This window comes from Protopterus annectens, chromosome 2.part1 (genome assembly GCF_019279795.1).
Source record: "Protopterus annectens isolate FY-2018-M chromosome 2.part1, PAN1.0, whole genome shotgun sequence".
NCBI classification, from domain to species: Eukaryota; Metazoa; Chordata; order Ceratodontiformes; family Protopteridae; genus Protopterus; species Protopterus annectens.
Genome location: NC_056729.1, coordinates 1,204,716,840 through 1,204,732,261, shown reverse-complemented (window position 1 = coordinate 1,204,732,261; position 15,422 = coordinate 1,204,716,840). Strand labels below are relative to the sequence as shown.

The 15,422-nt window shown below is 37.9% G+C and overlaps 1 long non-coding RNA gene across 1 annotated transcript in view; it reads left to right on the top strand.

Annotated features, from left to right (window-relative positions):
- LOC122794386 overlaps positions 1 to 14,131 on the top strand; it is a 256,067-nt gene extending 241,936 nt beyond the window's left edge. Inside the window, exon 2 of the long non-coding RNA XR_006363637.1 lies at positions 12,882 to 14,131. This is a non-coding gene — a long non-coding RNA (uncharacterized LOC122794386). The remainder of the gene's footprint in view (positions 1 to 12,881) is intronic.
- Positions 14,132 to 15,422: the final 1,291 nt, after the last annotated feature.

Here is a 15,422-nt window from a genome sequence, read left to right as displayed (position 1 = left end):
GTTGAAATTTTCTGAAATGGGTAGTTTTGTCATTATTGGTTCATACATTTTGTTTCATTGCCTACTGGAATAATGTTCAAAACTACTAATTTAAAACACATTCTAATAAGTAGTGTTGTATTATACAAGGAATATAATTTAATACAATTAGGAATGTGAATCCAAGAACACATACTTCCTAAAAATGTGTGCAAGGAGCCTATGGTTTGAAAAAAGGCACAAAGATAAACTTGATCATCCACTGGCCAGATGCATTTTCTTTGATTATGAGTTTTGCGCCATTTCAATGAATGTGAGTTTCAAGGGCATAGAAGTTTATTGCTCATGTCCCTGTTTTCACTGTCAGACTGTTGTTTGCTTAGCAAACGGCTATTAGTGTTTCTGCTGTTTTATTTAAATATTTTCAATATATGCTAAAAAATCCAGGCATGGAGATGAATGGTCAACAAAAATAACAAGTCTCAGTAATAGAATATATCAAAGGTGAGACCAAACGAAGCCAAATAAAGAAATCAATAGACACTTTATTGCAGTAAGCGCTTTCACAGTACTAAAACACTGCTTCTTCAGACTATAAAAAAATCAATAAAACCAGCATTTACATAGCTACAATTAAATAGCATGGTTCAATAAAAACTCCACAGTCATTAAAATATCAGCTTACATCACAGTTAGATGAATAGCTTTTAAAGAAATAGTCATCATTCAAAAACAAGTAACCAGTAAAAATAAAAACATAACATTATGGACAAATAAAAACATTATTATACACATAGATAATTTAATTCAAACTCCTAACAGCTAAAATCAGTTTCAGGAGAACTTTATCATTAAGCCCTTTGCCACAGTCTGCCCTTAACCTAATAATCCATTTACTTTCCGCTGTCTCAGTCCTGTTCACCATTTCACCCCTTCGCTCACTGGAACTAATAAGCTGTATCACCATAAATTTAAAAGCATGTTAAGATCCATGAAGGACAACATACTTGGCCAAGGCATTAGTGCAGATACTATTTCTGATATTATAGACATGTTCCCTTAATGTGCCTTTCATTTTTTCGTGTTCCAGGACATTAGTGTTAAAGTTCAGGCATCTTTGTATAAGCTTGGTACTTGTATAACTTTTCCAGTCAGTAGAGGGATAGTTAAAATTGCCCATGACTAGAGTGCTTCATTTAATTTGATTGACTGAAGTAGGACCAGATAAGCAGAGTGGGAATCTTGGTTCATTGAAGGGGACCTATAACTAACGATGACTTGAAGGAGGGGGTCTTACCCACAGTTAGTTGATCATCATCAGCAGCAGCAGCAGCAATACCCATTCTGCTGTGATATTATCCAAATTTAGTGGTATAGTTGAACTGTTTGTTCTGATACTGACCCTGTAAAAATTATTTGAAAGCATTAATAATAACGGAGTAGCATACTTTAATGTATGTGTGTTTACAAGGGAATGATGGGGTACTTACCACACACACTGCCATTATTTCCATTATGTTCTGATGTACAAGGATCACCTAATATAATTCTTACATGCTTAATGAGATCATTTCTTGTCAGCATTCAATTCTCTCTATATAAATATATGTTATTGATTTTAAACCAACCTTTATGAGCAGATGAATGTTGCTGCTGGACAGAGAAGTGGTGCAGCAGTTAGTGTTGTCCCCTTACAGTAAGAGGTTCTCCGGTTCGATTCTTGGCTAGGGTGACTTCTGTGCAGAGTCTGCATGTCCTCTCTGCTGCATTTGTGTGGGTTTTTCTCCAGGTGCTCCAGTCTCCTCCCACATTCCAAAGAGATGCAGTAACTGTATTTGACACTCTAAATTGGCCCTAGGTATGAGTGTATGCATATGAATGTGTGATGCACTCTTACAGGAGGGCTGGGGCTTGGGCTAGCAACCTGAGTCTGTAAAACCTGTAACTGCTACAGAAGCAATAAACATTGAAGGATGCTTGTTGCCCGATGTGCCACATGGTGCAAGAACAGGAAAGAGGGAGAGAAAGTGTCGCTGCTACTGCAGGTATTGATGATATGCAGCAGTGTCTATACCACCTCTAATTATTCCTGTTCCACCATCTTGTGTGTCATAGTCATCCCCATGAATGGAGAGAAGGTATTCCTCATCTGGTATTAATTGAATACGATTTGGAGCCTACCACCCCCCCCCCCCATAGTAGAAAGGGAAATCGTATTCTGTCTGTCCATGCTTCTAGCACATGCTACCATATAATTTGTTGATATCTTTCACTGTGCCAATGTTCAGTTTCTTGACCCCACTGCATTAATGTCAACAACTACTTGATTCCAGGCCTTCACTTGGCTTGTCTGGGCCACCTTTACCAGAAAAAGTTTCCCATATGTCCTAAGTGCTACCATGAGGACAATATTTTCTTCATGGCTGAAGTTATCCTTTTTCTGCTTTGATCCCTTATTCTCCATTACTACATGTGCCAAAAAGGCCCAACAGTCAGAATGTGTGACAATAATCTTTGAATATAATCAGCAGCTTTTGAAGGCCAAAACAGTGGCTGGCCAAGTCTACCTGACATCTCAATAAATAAAAATATTATTTATCACAAAGACTATAATTACATACATTAATCTCGATATGATGATGTGAGATATTTCCAGTTTTGTCAGAGGAAGTAGGGCAGTGGCTGTGTAACATGTACCAGAATAGCTAGCTGGAGTTTTGTAAAGAATTACATGTCATTTGTATGTCAAACTGATTTGTACAGGTGCTTGTGGTGAAAATGTGGGTTCTGGTGTGTAGCTCGCAAGACATTGCCCTGCAAGCTACATCACCGAAACCAACTGGTGGTGATCGTTACAGACAGCTGCCTGGCTGTATTCTAGCTGAGACATCCATACTAGATGTGTAACACAGTCTGTATACACATTCAAGGACTGGATTTATTTCATTATTTGTTTATTTATTATATTATCAGACACCTGACAATATAATAAATACATAATGAAAGAAATGCAGTCCTTGAATGTGTATATGGACTGTGTTACACATCTAGTACGGCTGTCTCAGCTAGAATACAGCCGGGTAGTTGTCTGTAATGATCACCACCAGTTAACATACATTCATCCATAGTTTACAGCTGCAGCGTCTATGCTTTACAGCCGTAATGCTCTATGGCAAAGTGCTGCTGCAGCCACTTGGTTTCGGCGATGTAACTCTCAGGACAATGTCTTGCGAGCTACACGCCGGAACCCTGAAAATGTATTTGTAAAATTGCCTGTGTTAAAAAATGTGCCAACAGTGGGTCCTACTGGACAGAAAAGAAATCCACCTGTATGTCAGACTGTATTGCAACTGTAACAGAGGATACTTGAAGAGAAGAAGTTAATCTAGGTCCAACTAACTTTTAAAAATATTCTGAAATTAAATTACCTGGTTTAGGCCATAAAAAGTGTATCTTGGAGTTTTGATTGCAGCCAAAGACAAAATGTCTGAAAAATAAGGAATAGGAATCCTACTGCATTGTCCTTAGGTGTGAACTAATTGCTACCTTGAAAGGGTGGAAGTTTTTGAAATGATGTAGCTTACAAATGCTGTAACACATCTTAGCAAAGCTCTGTGTTTGTATTATGACACATATGTGATACATTTTGGTTCAATTTCTAGTAAATGGGGTAGTGTGAGAGTCAAATGACCAGATGTATGTGATGTCACTCTGTAATCCAACACTGAAATGATGTTTTACTACTAGATGAGACAGAAGCCTGAGACCAGTCTGTGAAACCTGACAAAGAAGGACCACTCATCCATGGCATCTTGTCTTGCTCTAGTAAGTGAACTAGGGAACAGTAATTCATTAGTCAGTCAGGAAAATATAGTGAGATTGGTTAAGTATTGTTTTTCTGTATCTGTGTGAACCTTTCCATCTCTGTGATTTTTAATATTTCCTGTGATTGAAACTCTGGGGTTTATTGTAAACAGATGTTTAGCATTTCCATGTTCGTTTATTAATTATTATTAAATATATTTAAACTTTTCCTTGTGGCTGGTCTTTCAGATAATATTTTAACCTTTGAGAGTATGTATATTTATTTGGTGACACTGTGGCAGCTCCTGAAAGCCTTGCTGTATTGGTCAAACACTACCATTTGTATTAGTACTAATTTTACTCAGTATAATTGGGTACGCTTGTAAGAACCTTAGAAGTAGCTGGTTCTGAAGTGTTCTGCTGGCAGTATCTACATTATAGTCTGGGAAGAGGGGTATAGTTGTAAATCTGTGCCAGCGTTTCCCAAGTGTGTGCTTATATATGAAAATCAAATCTCAAAGAATGTGTGCATCAGCTACTTGGAGCAGGGACACAGAGCACTGGTTTCACAGAGAAGGTGGTGGAGGACTTGGCTTGGAACACTCGGCCGAGGACTCACCTCTATAGCTGTGTCACTGGGGAGCCTTATTGGAGCTTGGAGAGAGAGAGAGAGGGGGGAACCCATCCCCATGACAGGGTGTGTTCCCTGTGTGCTGTTAAGGAAATTTTGATTGGTGCAAATAGCTCCATCTGAAAATACTGTATCTATTTTTGTTCCAATTGAACATCCCTCACCGGTGTCAGTGGTGAGGATTGAGGCTGCTTGATTACTGACAAGAGGAGGGGCATCAACCACCCCTTTCCACAAGAGGAGGGGCATCACCCACCCCTTTCCTCATTCTCTCACTGTGTTAGGGCTTGGTGTGCTTCAGCCAAAATTGTTCTCTTCCATAATTTTTATTTTTTCTGCCTGCTATTGAACTGCATATGCTACTGTGACTGATTGCTGTAGTTGCCAGCTGCCAGTAAGCAAGCAGTCTCTGTGTCCAAAGCTGATGGAACCTATCCCGTTTGCACCAACAGCTCAGCTAGCTTGAATCCACCACCCAAACAGCAGTCTAAGAAATACCTGCATTTAACTGTATGTTTGTAACTGCTTGTACTTGTTTCAGCCAGCATTAAGGCCAAAAGTACATCACCAACCTAGTATCGCTGTTGCCCCACTTTTTCCTACCTGTATCCCCGTTAGGTGTTTGCCCAACTGTGCTTTACATCTTGCAAATATCCTCTGTAATTATTTCCCCTCCATTTGGCATTTAGCTCTATCTTGTGTTAACTCTTGCTGTCCCTCTTATGTAATCTAGATGCCAGTATGTCTTTATAAAGTACTACCCTAGCCCATCCCCTCACTTACCCACAGCCTTTACTGATTGTTTTTCTTAGTTATGACACTTTTTTTGCTCGTGCTTCAACCCACTCCATTCGTCCTCAGTAAGCTGGGGCTCACTCCGCTCCCCTACCCTACCCCCATTCACATCCACCCCCACACCAATTACCTTTATACTAAGCTAAACCCCTCCCACCACTTATCACAGCCTATTAGATTCCACCATCCATCTACCCCCACCCTTTCTCTTCTCACACCCCACTGCTCTTGCCTCACCTACCCACCTCCTTCCCATCACGTCCAACCATACTACATCTATATACCCCATCCCTTAAATTAGTCACTATCACAGGAACCCTCCTACTCACCTTCCCACCCTCCATTACTACCTATCCTTACCTTTGTCTTACCACTCTTAGCTAGCCTATTGCTACCACCCATAGATCCTCTATCTACATCTACTACCAACCTCTTACTCTAACATACCACTCTGCTCACCCTTGACCCTCCTTCTTGTATTACCATAAGTGCTGTAACTCCTTAACATCATCCTTGTTACATTCTCATCCTACCCACATCATCTTCCTTACTATGTCTCTCATCTCTAAAGCTATTCTATGTGCCTTCTCTCTATCCCTCTATTTCCTATACCAGCTAACAGCACATCAAATATCCTATATATTTTGCAAACCTACCTCTGCAACAACTACATTTACACTATATCACCCTAGCTACTCTGCTATAGCATCCAGTCTATACACAACAGATTTAATATTACTGACTAAACTAAATATCCTCTCCCTTCATCTGACTTCACTCCAGCTACAGAAACCTGGTTAAAAACATACATCAAAGATGCTGAATTCCTACCCCCTAACTATACATGCCTCAGAATAGATAGACTACAGAAAAAAGGCGGTGGTGTCAACTTAATACACCCAAACATTTTTAATGTTGTCCTATATTCAAAACCTGCCCCACAATTCTCCACAGTAGAGATACTAGTAGCCTTCCTCAAACTTAACAAACAAAAGCATTTGTATTGTGGTCCTATATATCCCTCCAGACAACAATATTCCTATACTAGACGACATCCTTGCCTAGACTTCTACCAGTATCAAAAATGAGACTATCATCTTAGGAGATGTCAACATTAACTAGCTTGACATCAGTAATCAACACCCTTCCTCCCGTATTAACCTACATCAATACACCCAGCTTATCACCAAAATAACCAGACCAAACTTTAATAGCAACTCAGGCTCAGTCCTGGACTGGATCCTGGTTTCCGAGCTTAGCAATATCTCCTCCTCTGGTGTACTATCAAATACAATTAATTACCACTCACCAGCCTTCATATTACACAAATCTACTCCAGTTCCTAGTAAACACCAATACAAACAAACTAGACACCTTACTCAATTCTGCCCAATCACCTTCAATGAAATACTACAAAGCATCAATTGGTCAGCTTTAACAACTCTCCCTCTAGGCAATGCTGTTGAATTCTTCAATTCAGCATTTCTTAGGATCTTAAATAGTTTACCCCACTCATTCAAAAAGAGTAAAAGCCAAGCATGCCAGCTGGCTTACTAGACCCACAAAGCAACTGATTACTGAAATGGATAAAGCCTGGAAAGCTTGGCAAAAAAAAAACCCCGATCAGACCTCATATATTATAAACAACTACACAATCGGGTTAAAGGACTAATCCAAACTATTCATAATCAACATAAATTAAACCCTAAGAAATTTGGTGGTGATATAAATTCTCTACTTCATCCTGGCTCTAACAATAATCCCTGCCCCAATCCAGACAAAAGTCCCACAGAAATAGCTTTACTCTTCAACTAATATTTTATTGACACCATAGCCAAACTCATCACCACCTTCCCATAAATAAAATCCAATCTAGCTGAACCCTCTTTATCCCACTCTCCAACCTCCTCCCCACCTATTTTCGCCCTCTCTCCTATACCTACTTTCATTATAAAAAAATCTCCTCCTTAAACTCAAACCATGTACTAATGCTCCAGAAAACCTACCAGCAGAATTCCTATGACTCTATTGTCTACCCAGTCAGCAATACTCCTTAACAGATTGATTCAAGAGTCCCATATATCAAATATCTGGAAGAAAGCTTCTGTACTTCCACTTCATAAAGATGGCAACAACTCTAATATCTCTAATTTCTGAGAAATCACAATTCTCTCTCCCATTTCCAAAATTTTAGAAAATTGTGTTCACTACCAGCTTCTCAATTATCTGGTTGCTAACCAACTCCTTTCTCCCACACAACACGGCTTCAGGCCAGGTCACAGTACTAGCACAGCTCTCATTTCCTTCATGGATACAGTAAATAGGGGTCGTGATGCTGGATACTTTGCCTCCTCACTCTTCCTTGACCTCTCAAAGGCCTTTGACAGTTTCCCGTCACCTTCTTTTAAGCAAAGTCTTCAACTTGGGTATCTCAACTCCAACCTTAAATTGGTTTTCCAGCTATCTCTCCCATAGGCAACAATCCACCAAATAGCAGCATTCCTTCTCACCATTCCTAAGCACTGCTACAGGTGCACCACAAGGATCCATATTGGGCCCCCTCTTATTTAGCATATTCATAAACAACTTCCATACTACCATTACTCACAGCACTGTCATCGAATATGCAGATGATTCCATGATCATTTGTACTGCCAAATCCACATCTGATCTAAAACTTCTAACTCAAAATGTCTTTACATCAACCGAAACTTGCATGTCCAATAACCACCTTGCTCTAAACCTCAATAAAACTAGACTTTTTATATTCACCCCCCAAAAAAACACCCCCATTAATAAGAATGAACTCTGTCCATTCCCAAAACAACAGTATCATTGAAGTGGTTCAAAGTACCAAACTGCTAGGTGTCATCATAGATGACAACCTAACATTTGACCTATATATCCACAGCAATATCCAGAAAACACACCAAAAGCTAGGTATTCTCTATAGAACAACCCGTTCCTTAATTTCACTGCAAGAAAAGCCCTAGCCTCATCCTTCCTGCTATCTTCTCTCTTATATGGTGCTCCAATCCTTACCAACATCTACTCCTCCCTGAAAACCAAACTAGATTTGTGCTACAATAAGGTTGCTAAATTTGTAACAAATGCTAAATTCTCATCCCATCACTGCTCATCCCTACATCAATGAAACTGGCTCAAACTTCCACACTATCTCACTTATCTACAACTAACTACCGCACATAAACAATCCTTCAGCCTGCCCTTCACTTTCCTCCCTGCTGACCATGTATCACCCAAACAGACCTCTTAGATCTGAAAACAAAATGCTGCTGAAAGAAGATAAGCCAAATCACTCAGATGGTCAGATGCTCTACTCTTTCACTGTCTCAAAATTATGGAACTCCTTCCCACCTTCTATCAGAACCAACAGCACTCCTGCTCTCTTGATTTCCCTCAGGCAACACATTTCCTCTCTCTGGCATTGCACCCTTGCTACATCAACACTCTGCAATTATATATATATATATATATATATATATATATATATATATATATATATATATATATATATATGTGTGTGTATATATATATATATATATATATATATATATACTGTCCATTGTCTGCGGTGGTGGTGCTGCGGTAGCGTAGTCGCCTCACATTCAGACATTGTCCTGTTTGATTCTCAGCTAGAGTGTCTTCTGTGTGGAGACATGTGTGAATGGGCATACCTTTGTTGAAAGTTGTGCGTCAGGGCCGGCAACTCGGCACGTAAAAATCTGCCAATCATTAGCAGACCGGAGTTCCACTGTGGCGACCCCTAACCGGGAAAAGCTGAAAGACACAACAGCATATACTGTCCATTGTCCCAAGCTTTGTGACTATATGTACACTTCTGTTTGTTATTTCATGTAAGTGCTGTTAAATCTTTGTGAGGTTTTTCTCCCTAGGCCTCCACTCAAAATGGGCTCACCTAGGCCCAGTGGACTTTCCCGGTTAACAAATGTAATAATTATAAATAAATAAATAGTGATATAAAATTGCAGTATATTACTTAAGGTTCATTCAGACCATGAATGCTATCACTTTTGTCATAAAAAACATCCTTGTTCTACCCTCTGCCATTGCCATGTACTCATAATATTATCATTTTCTATTGATCGCAGTCACTCCAAAAATCTCCAGTTCATCACACATTCTTGTGGATATCCTTAGCACTGCAGAACTTCAGCAGTTAATTGGTGCATGTATATCTATGTATGCACAAGCAGCAAATTATACCATAGTAATGCCTTCTGTCATCAGTAATAATTTCCACTGCTGCTATCATGAAATCAAACTTCTAAATGACACAAATCCAGCAGTTATTGCCAACATAACGTGAACATTATATACATAAAGTCATTAAATATGATGCTTAACTCATTAATGAAATATAGTTTGAAGTGTTTCTTATTTTTTAAATATTGCCTTACTTTATTAAGTATGTAGTATCCTGATACATTTGCCAGCTATCTTGGTTATCGGTTACTTAATAGTGTGATACTTAACTTTTTGTTGTAAATTTCAGGTCATTTACACAAGTTATATGCAAATTAGGCAAACTTATATTCATCTTTGTGAAAATAGGTGAAGGCTGCCAGCCTAGCCAGATAGAATTTTGTAGATAATTCTGTCATTTGTAAATATTAATATAAGCCACAGGCTTGTTCTCTTAAATGGGAAGAAATGGTGTTAAATGTGGAACTGCAAAAATGTAATAACAGTACACTCTGCTGAAACAAAGCTGATTAGTCAATTCTATGATGGCAAAACTCAGAGCTGAGATGTCTAGATAAAAGCAAGTCTGGCTATTGTTTTGAGGCCAGAGTTAATGGCTAGAATTTGAATGTATAATTTATTTTATTGCTCTGGTTCCTGACCAGCTGCAAGATCAAAAGGGCTATTAACCTCTGAGAGTCTGTTAGCCTGAGAAACAGAAAGAAATGATGTAGCTGAAACGAATCAGTGGTACTGTGTTATCAATTAAAGGACAGAAAGAATGAGAGCATTTGTCTTGAGAACATCCAACTCACCACTTTGCCTGCGTCTATATGTAAGTAGGGTTTTAGAATTGCGTTTTCTCTTAGATATAGCTAGGAAATAGGAAGATTAGACTAGTTTGTTTTTCAGTGATGATGTCAGAACATTTCTACTGTATTATTCTAAGTATTTCTCTGTGATCTCTAAACTCTTGCCTAGCACTGTGTAGTAAGAAGTATTGTCTTGTGTGTTTTTTTTTTTTTTATTTATTATTAAATATTTTTAAACCTGTAGCTGTTTTGTGTAGAGATAATTTAAGCTCCAAGAGTACATTGCATGTATATAGTGATACTGTACCAAGTCACTCCAAATAAGTCTTGACTGTTTGGTTTCACTTACCATTTGGGTAATAATATAATAATATTGCACAGTATAATTGGGCACCTATTTATAAGGGCCTTTGAGTAGCTGATAAATATTAGTTGGATGGTGGCAGTGATTTTTACTGTATAGTTTGGGTAAAAGGGACACAGTTGGAGAACCTGTGCCAGCCTTCCTCAGGAGTGTCTGTGTTGCATAAACTCTTATCTCAAAGTGTGTATGTCAGCTACTTGGGCAGGGACATGAAGCACTGGTTGGACAGACAGGGTTCTGGAGGTTTTAGCTTGCCCAGTAGGCTGAGATGTGGATCTATAGCTGTGCCAGTGGGGAGTCTTATTGGGGACCTGGAGAGAAAGGGAGAAACCAGCCCCAGACTGACTGTGATCTCTGTGTGCTCTTAAGGGAAATTATACTTTACTGTGTGTGTATTTATTATCCTATCACTATATGGACGCCCCTCACTGGTGTTAGTGGTGAAGATTGAGGCTCCTTGATTGGTGGGCCAGTACACTGGCGTCACAGTCTCTATGAATAGTAGTACTGCGCAAACCTGTCTCAAGATCTATTAGCGAGTTTCGTTTTTTGACAATCATGAATGCATGGTCAAAGTAACATGAATATGCATCAGACTGACAAGGCTACACTGTGGGCAGCTCTGCAGTCCACAACATTCCTCAGCTATCCTAAGAGTGATGAGGGAGCATTTAAATCACCATAGACTAGCCAAAATCAGAATGTAATTAAAAGAAATGGAGCCATCTGAGTGTAAGTTTGTAGCAATCTAAAGTGTAGTCCCTGCCCAGTTGATGCCAGGTGTCACACCCCAGAACCTCAAACAAATCATATGTTCTTAATGCTTAAAAATAACACACATAATGACACTAATCCCCTTTCCCCAAAAAAGCAAACTTAAAAGAAACATCATGCTCTACTACATGAGACCTACTGGTCCAGAAAATAACCTTTACAGATGAGCATTAGCAATAGCAATTATTAATCATATATTTTTATTTTAATCAAGCATAGAAGAGAAAAGTTACTGGTTTCCTTTTTGAAAAAAAAATGTATGTGACAAAGCAGTTGTGGTTTAACCAATATCAATAGCTGTTGTAATGCCCTTGCTAGTAAAAAGGGTTTGGCTAAGATGATGTCACACCCCACAAGGAGTGGTTTTAACCCTGAATAATACATCCCTGACCATACTTTTCTCATTGTTGTTCTGGCATTTCAAATGATGGCATGCCCTAGAAAGACAGGAGTCTATACTCTAATCTGGTCTGACAAGATAACTCTCATTACGTTCTACCTTCTCAATGAGTCTTATCAGGATAAGATCAAGGCATACATTCGCCATACTACATGAATAAAATATATATTTACCAGGAATTGGGTGACCTCCTGGTAACCCTGACAGGCATAAACAGCTCCTGCTAGCAGTGCCATCACCTGTTTGATGATTTGCAGAAGTAAAGAGATGACCAGCTGGCTGAGTGGGTAGATCAGGTGTGTGTGTGTGTGTGTGTGTGTGTGTGTGTGTGTGTGTGTGTATGTATGTATATATATATATATATATATATATATATATATATATATATATATATATAGCAATTACAAATACAGGTAAACAAGAATTATCTCCACTCTTCTAATTATATATGAGGAAGAGACTTAAGTATAATCATCATCAACCACAAAAAAAAATTACAAAGACCATCTTACTAGTTTGTAATGTATATAAGAGGTGTACAAAAAGGATTTTAAATCATTATATGACTGTAAAAAAAGCAATATGTCTGTGTATAACTGCTGTACTTTTTTTCCAACTTTTGTGTGCAGTGGTCATAACAGAAATATTTTTATAGCTTTGCAGATGAATGAAATGCAACCAGAAATCATTCCAGGTCAAGCTAATGTTACAAATATGTAAATATAAATGGCATGACTCTGTTTTAAAATGCTTACTTATAATAATTGCAAAGGGAATTTTAGTACCATATTGAATGTGATGTATTGAGAGATACACTCCCCCCCTTCAAGTAGTCACAAACACTTGCCATATGAATTCATCTGAATTATACATAAACACTTCTGGTATACAAGTTTTACTGCAATAAAAATTTTACTGTAATATTTCAACAGTATATAAAATAGCATGTAAACATGATGTGTGAATGTCTTGTGCATTTTGTCTTTTGAATCTCTCCACCCCTTTTTCCTCTTTTTTTTTTTTTTTTATTTTGATTATGCATTTCTTTCTCCATTATTGTTTTGTTCACTCCCATTTATTTTCCTTATTTTACAGATTCAAATCCATCTAAAGCAGGCTGGGCACATACCACCCAATCTAGGGAATGTTCACCTTCTGCCATCTGGGTCCGTCCTTGCAGGGTTGAAATGGAGGCACCAGTGCTGGAGGTACCAAGGCACATGGCATCCTGGTAAGCCTCACTAAAAGGGGGCTCCAGAGCTTGATAGGGGACATACTGATGGAGATACTGCATAGAAGAATTAATTCAATCAAAGCCTCTCTTCAGTGTGCCTGGACAATAATACAAGGAATAATAATTTAAGGAATAATATAAGGAATTTCAGACCTTGGCTTCAAGTCCATAAGAGATCACTCTAAAATGGCTAAAATAAACAGCAAATTAGTCCGTAAAATAAGACTTTCTTTTGAAGGATATAATTAAATACCATAATGAAAAATCAACAGTTATTGAGGAGACTCTGAATGAATTTGATGGAAGATTTAATAAGGAAGAAATTCAGGCTGAGTTCCTGGATGCTGGAAAAGATAGATGACCAGGGAACTAGGGAGAGGCAGAACAATCTAAGCCCAGGGAACTAGGGAGAGGCAGAACAATCTAAGCCCATAATCAAGTAAATTGCATGCACCTAACCAGCCACTTACACCAATTGGAGTGGCCCCAAACATTTGCCACTAAAAAAACAAAACAAAGTAGAAGTCCATGTCTTATGCAGACCATCCTTTTACTCTGTCTCATATTGCTTATTGAGAAGTGACTTATGCCCATCCTACAAGGCATTCTCTGATCCAGCCCTGTTGAAAATGTTACATATTTGCAAGAACAATTGCACGAGTCTTATGCATTCCATGCACCTAAACCTTATCTGTGGCTCTAACAGAATTTACTGGGGAGACAGATTTGTATCCCAAAGGCTGCCTTGTCTATGGAAAAAGCTTCCCATCTTCATAAAACAAAGCCTGTCCCTCAATCTCTTCAAAAAGAATTTGGATAACTGGATGGGGAACCGTAAATATCTGGGGAAAAATATATAATATTGTCATCATGGTATTGGCTAGGCTTCTAAAGGCTTTTGTGAAAAAATGCTCTACCAAGATCTATAATAGTTAATTTCATTTCAAGTATTGAAAAGTAAGTATTGAAAAGGATCTTGATCTTAAAAACAGCTTGTTCTAATGCTCTGCGAAAATGGGAAGCAATATTATTAGATTTGATAATGATTGTTTGTCTATGGTTATGGAAAAGTGTAAACAATGCATTCTTTCTATTAAAGAATCAAACATGAGCAGTATTAAAGTGCATTTTTTTATTTCCTGCCAGGATTAAGATCTTTTTAGAAGATGGTATTAGACTTTTCAACTCTCTGGATGAAGCTGTAACTTATATTCAGTCTAGGAAATCTGTTTCTCTTTCAGAGCCAATGGACTGAATTGAAAAAGGGAAGCTGATAAACTGTCATGTAAGACTATCAGCTTGAACAAAAAATGAAATGACCAAATGGTTTATTACTTTGTGACTTATCTTTTCTTGTGCAGGTACTATTCATTCATTTTAACTGAACTCATCTGAAAATGTCAACATGTAGTTAATAGTGTAGTAGTCTTTTGACTTTTCCCGGTTAGGGGTCACCATAGCAGTGGATTTTTATGGTGCCAAGTTGCCAGCCCGATGCACAACCTTCAAAGAAGGCACACCCATTCACACATGCACCTACCTGCATGTCTTTAAATGTCACTCAACCGTGGGGAGGACATGCAAACTCCACATAGAAGGCACTCCAGCCGATAATCGAACGGGATGTTATTTAATGCAGTTAGCTTATAACAGAGGATTTTTTTTTGAATATTCTTGTTTGTTGCCTTGTTACTTTTGTTAATTTCATTATTACTGAATTCAGGAGTAGTTTTAACGTCTATGTTTTGAAAATGAAACACTACAGTTTCCCCACTTTTAAAATTGAATTCTTATTAACCTTAAATACCTCATGCTGAGTTCAAAAAACTGGAAACCAATGTTCTTTTGAATTTCCTTCATTTGGGATTAAAGTTCATTCTTGCATTAGTATGCACACTTTTAAAATTGTGATACATTGCAGAGGTTTTAACATATTTATTATTCTTAATGACACTTTTATTTAGTTACCCTTCCGTATAACTGCTAAGTTGTGGTCTACTTCCATTATTTTTATGAATGAAGTCTTATGATGATATTCTATAAGTCAAGTACCTTTGGTGTGAGGCATCATATTATATTAATAGAGTAATGAAAAACTTTTTTATTGGCATCTAGTCTAAATAAAAACAAAACAATAAGGTATTGTACACTTTTTCTGTTTCTGTTCTGTACTGAATGCAATGTGCTATTTTTATGTTACCCTAGATACATGAATAATATCATACAGTTAAAGTGGTTAATAAGTACATTAAATTAAATGATTTTACAGTTTTATGACAAGTTGCTTTACACTTTGTGTTAGTGTACTTATGTCAGACCATTAAAGCCCTGCTGCTTCTCATAATACGTGAAGTAATTCATTTACTACTGGTTTGTTGCTGCTTTAAAAAAATATATTTCAG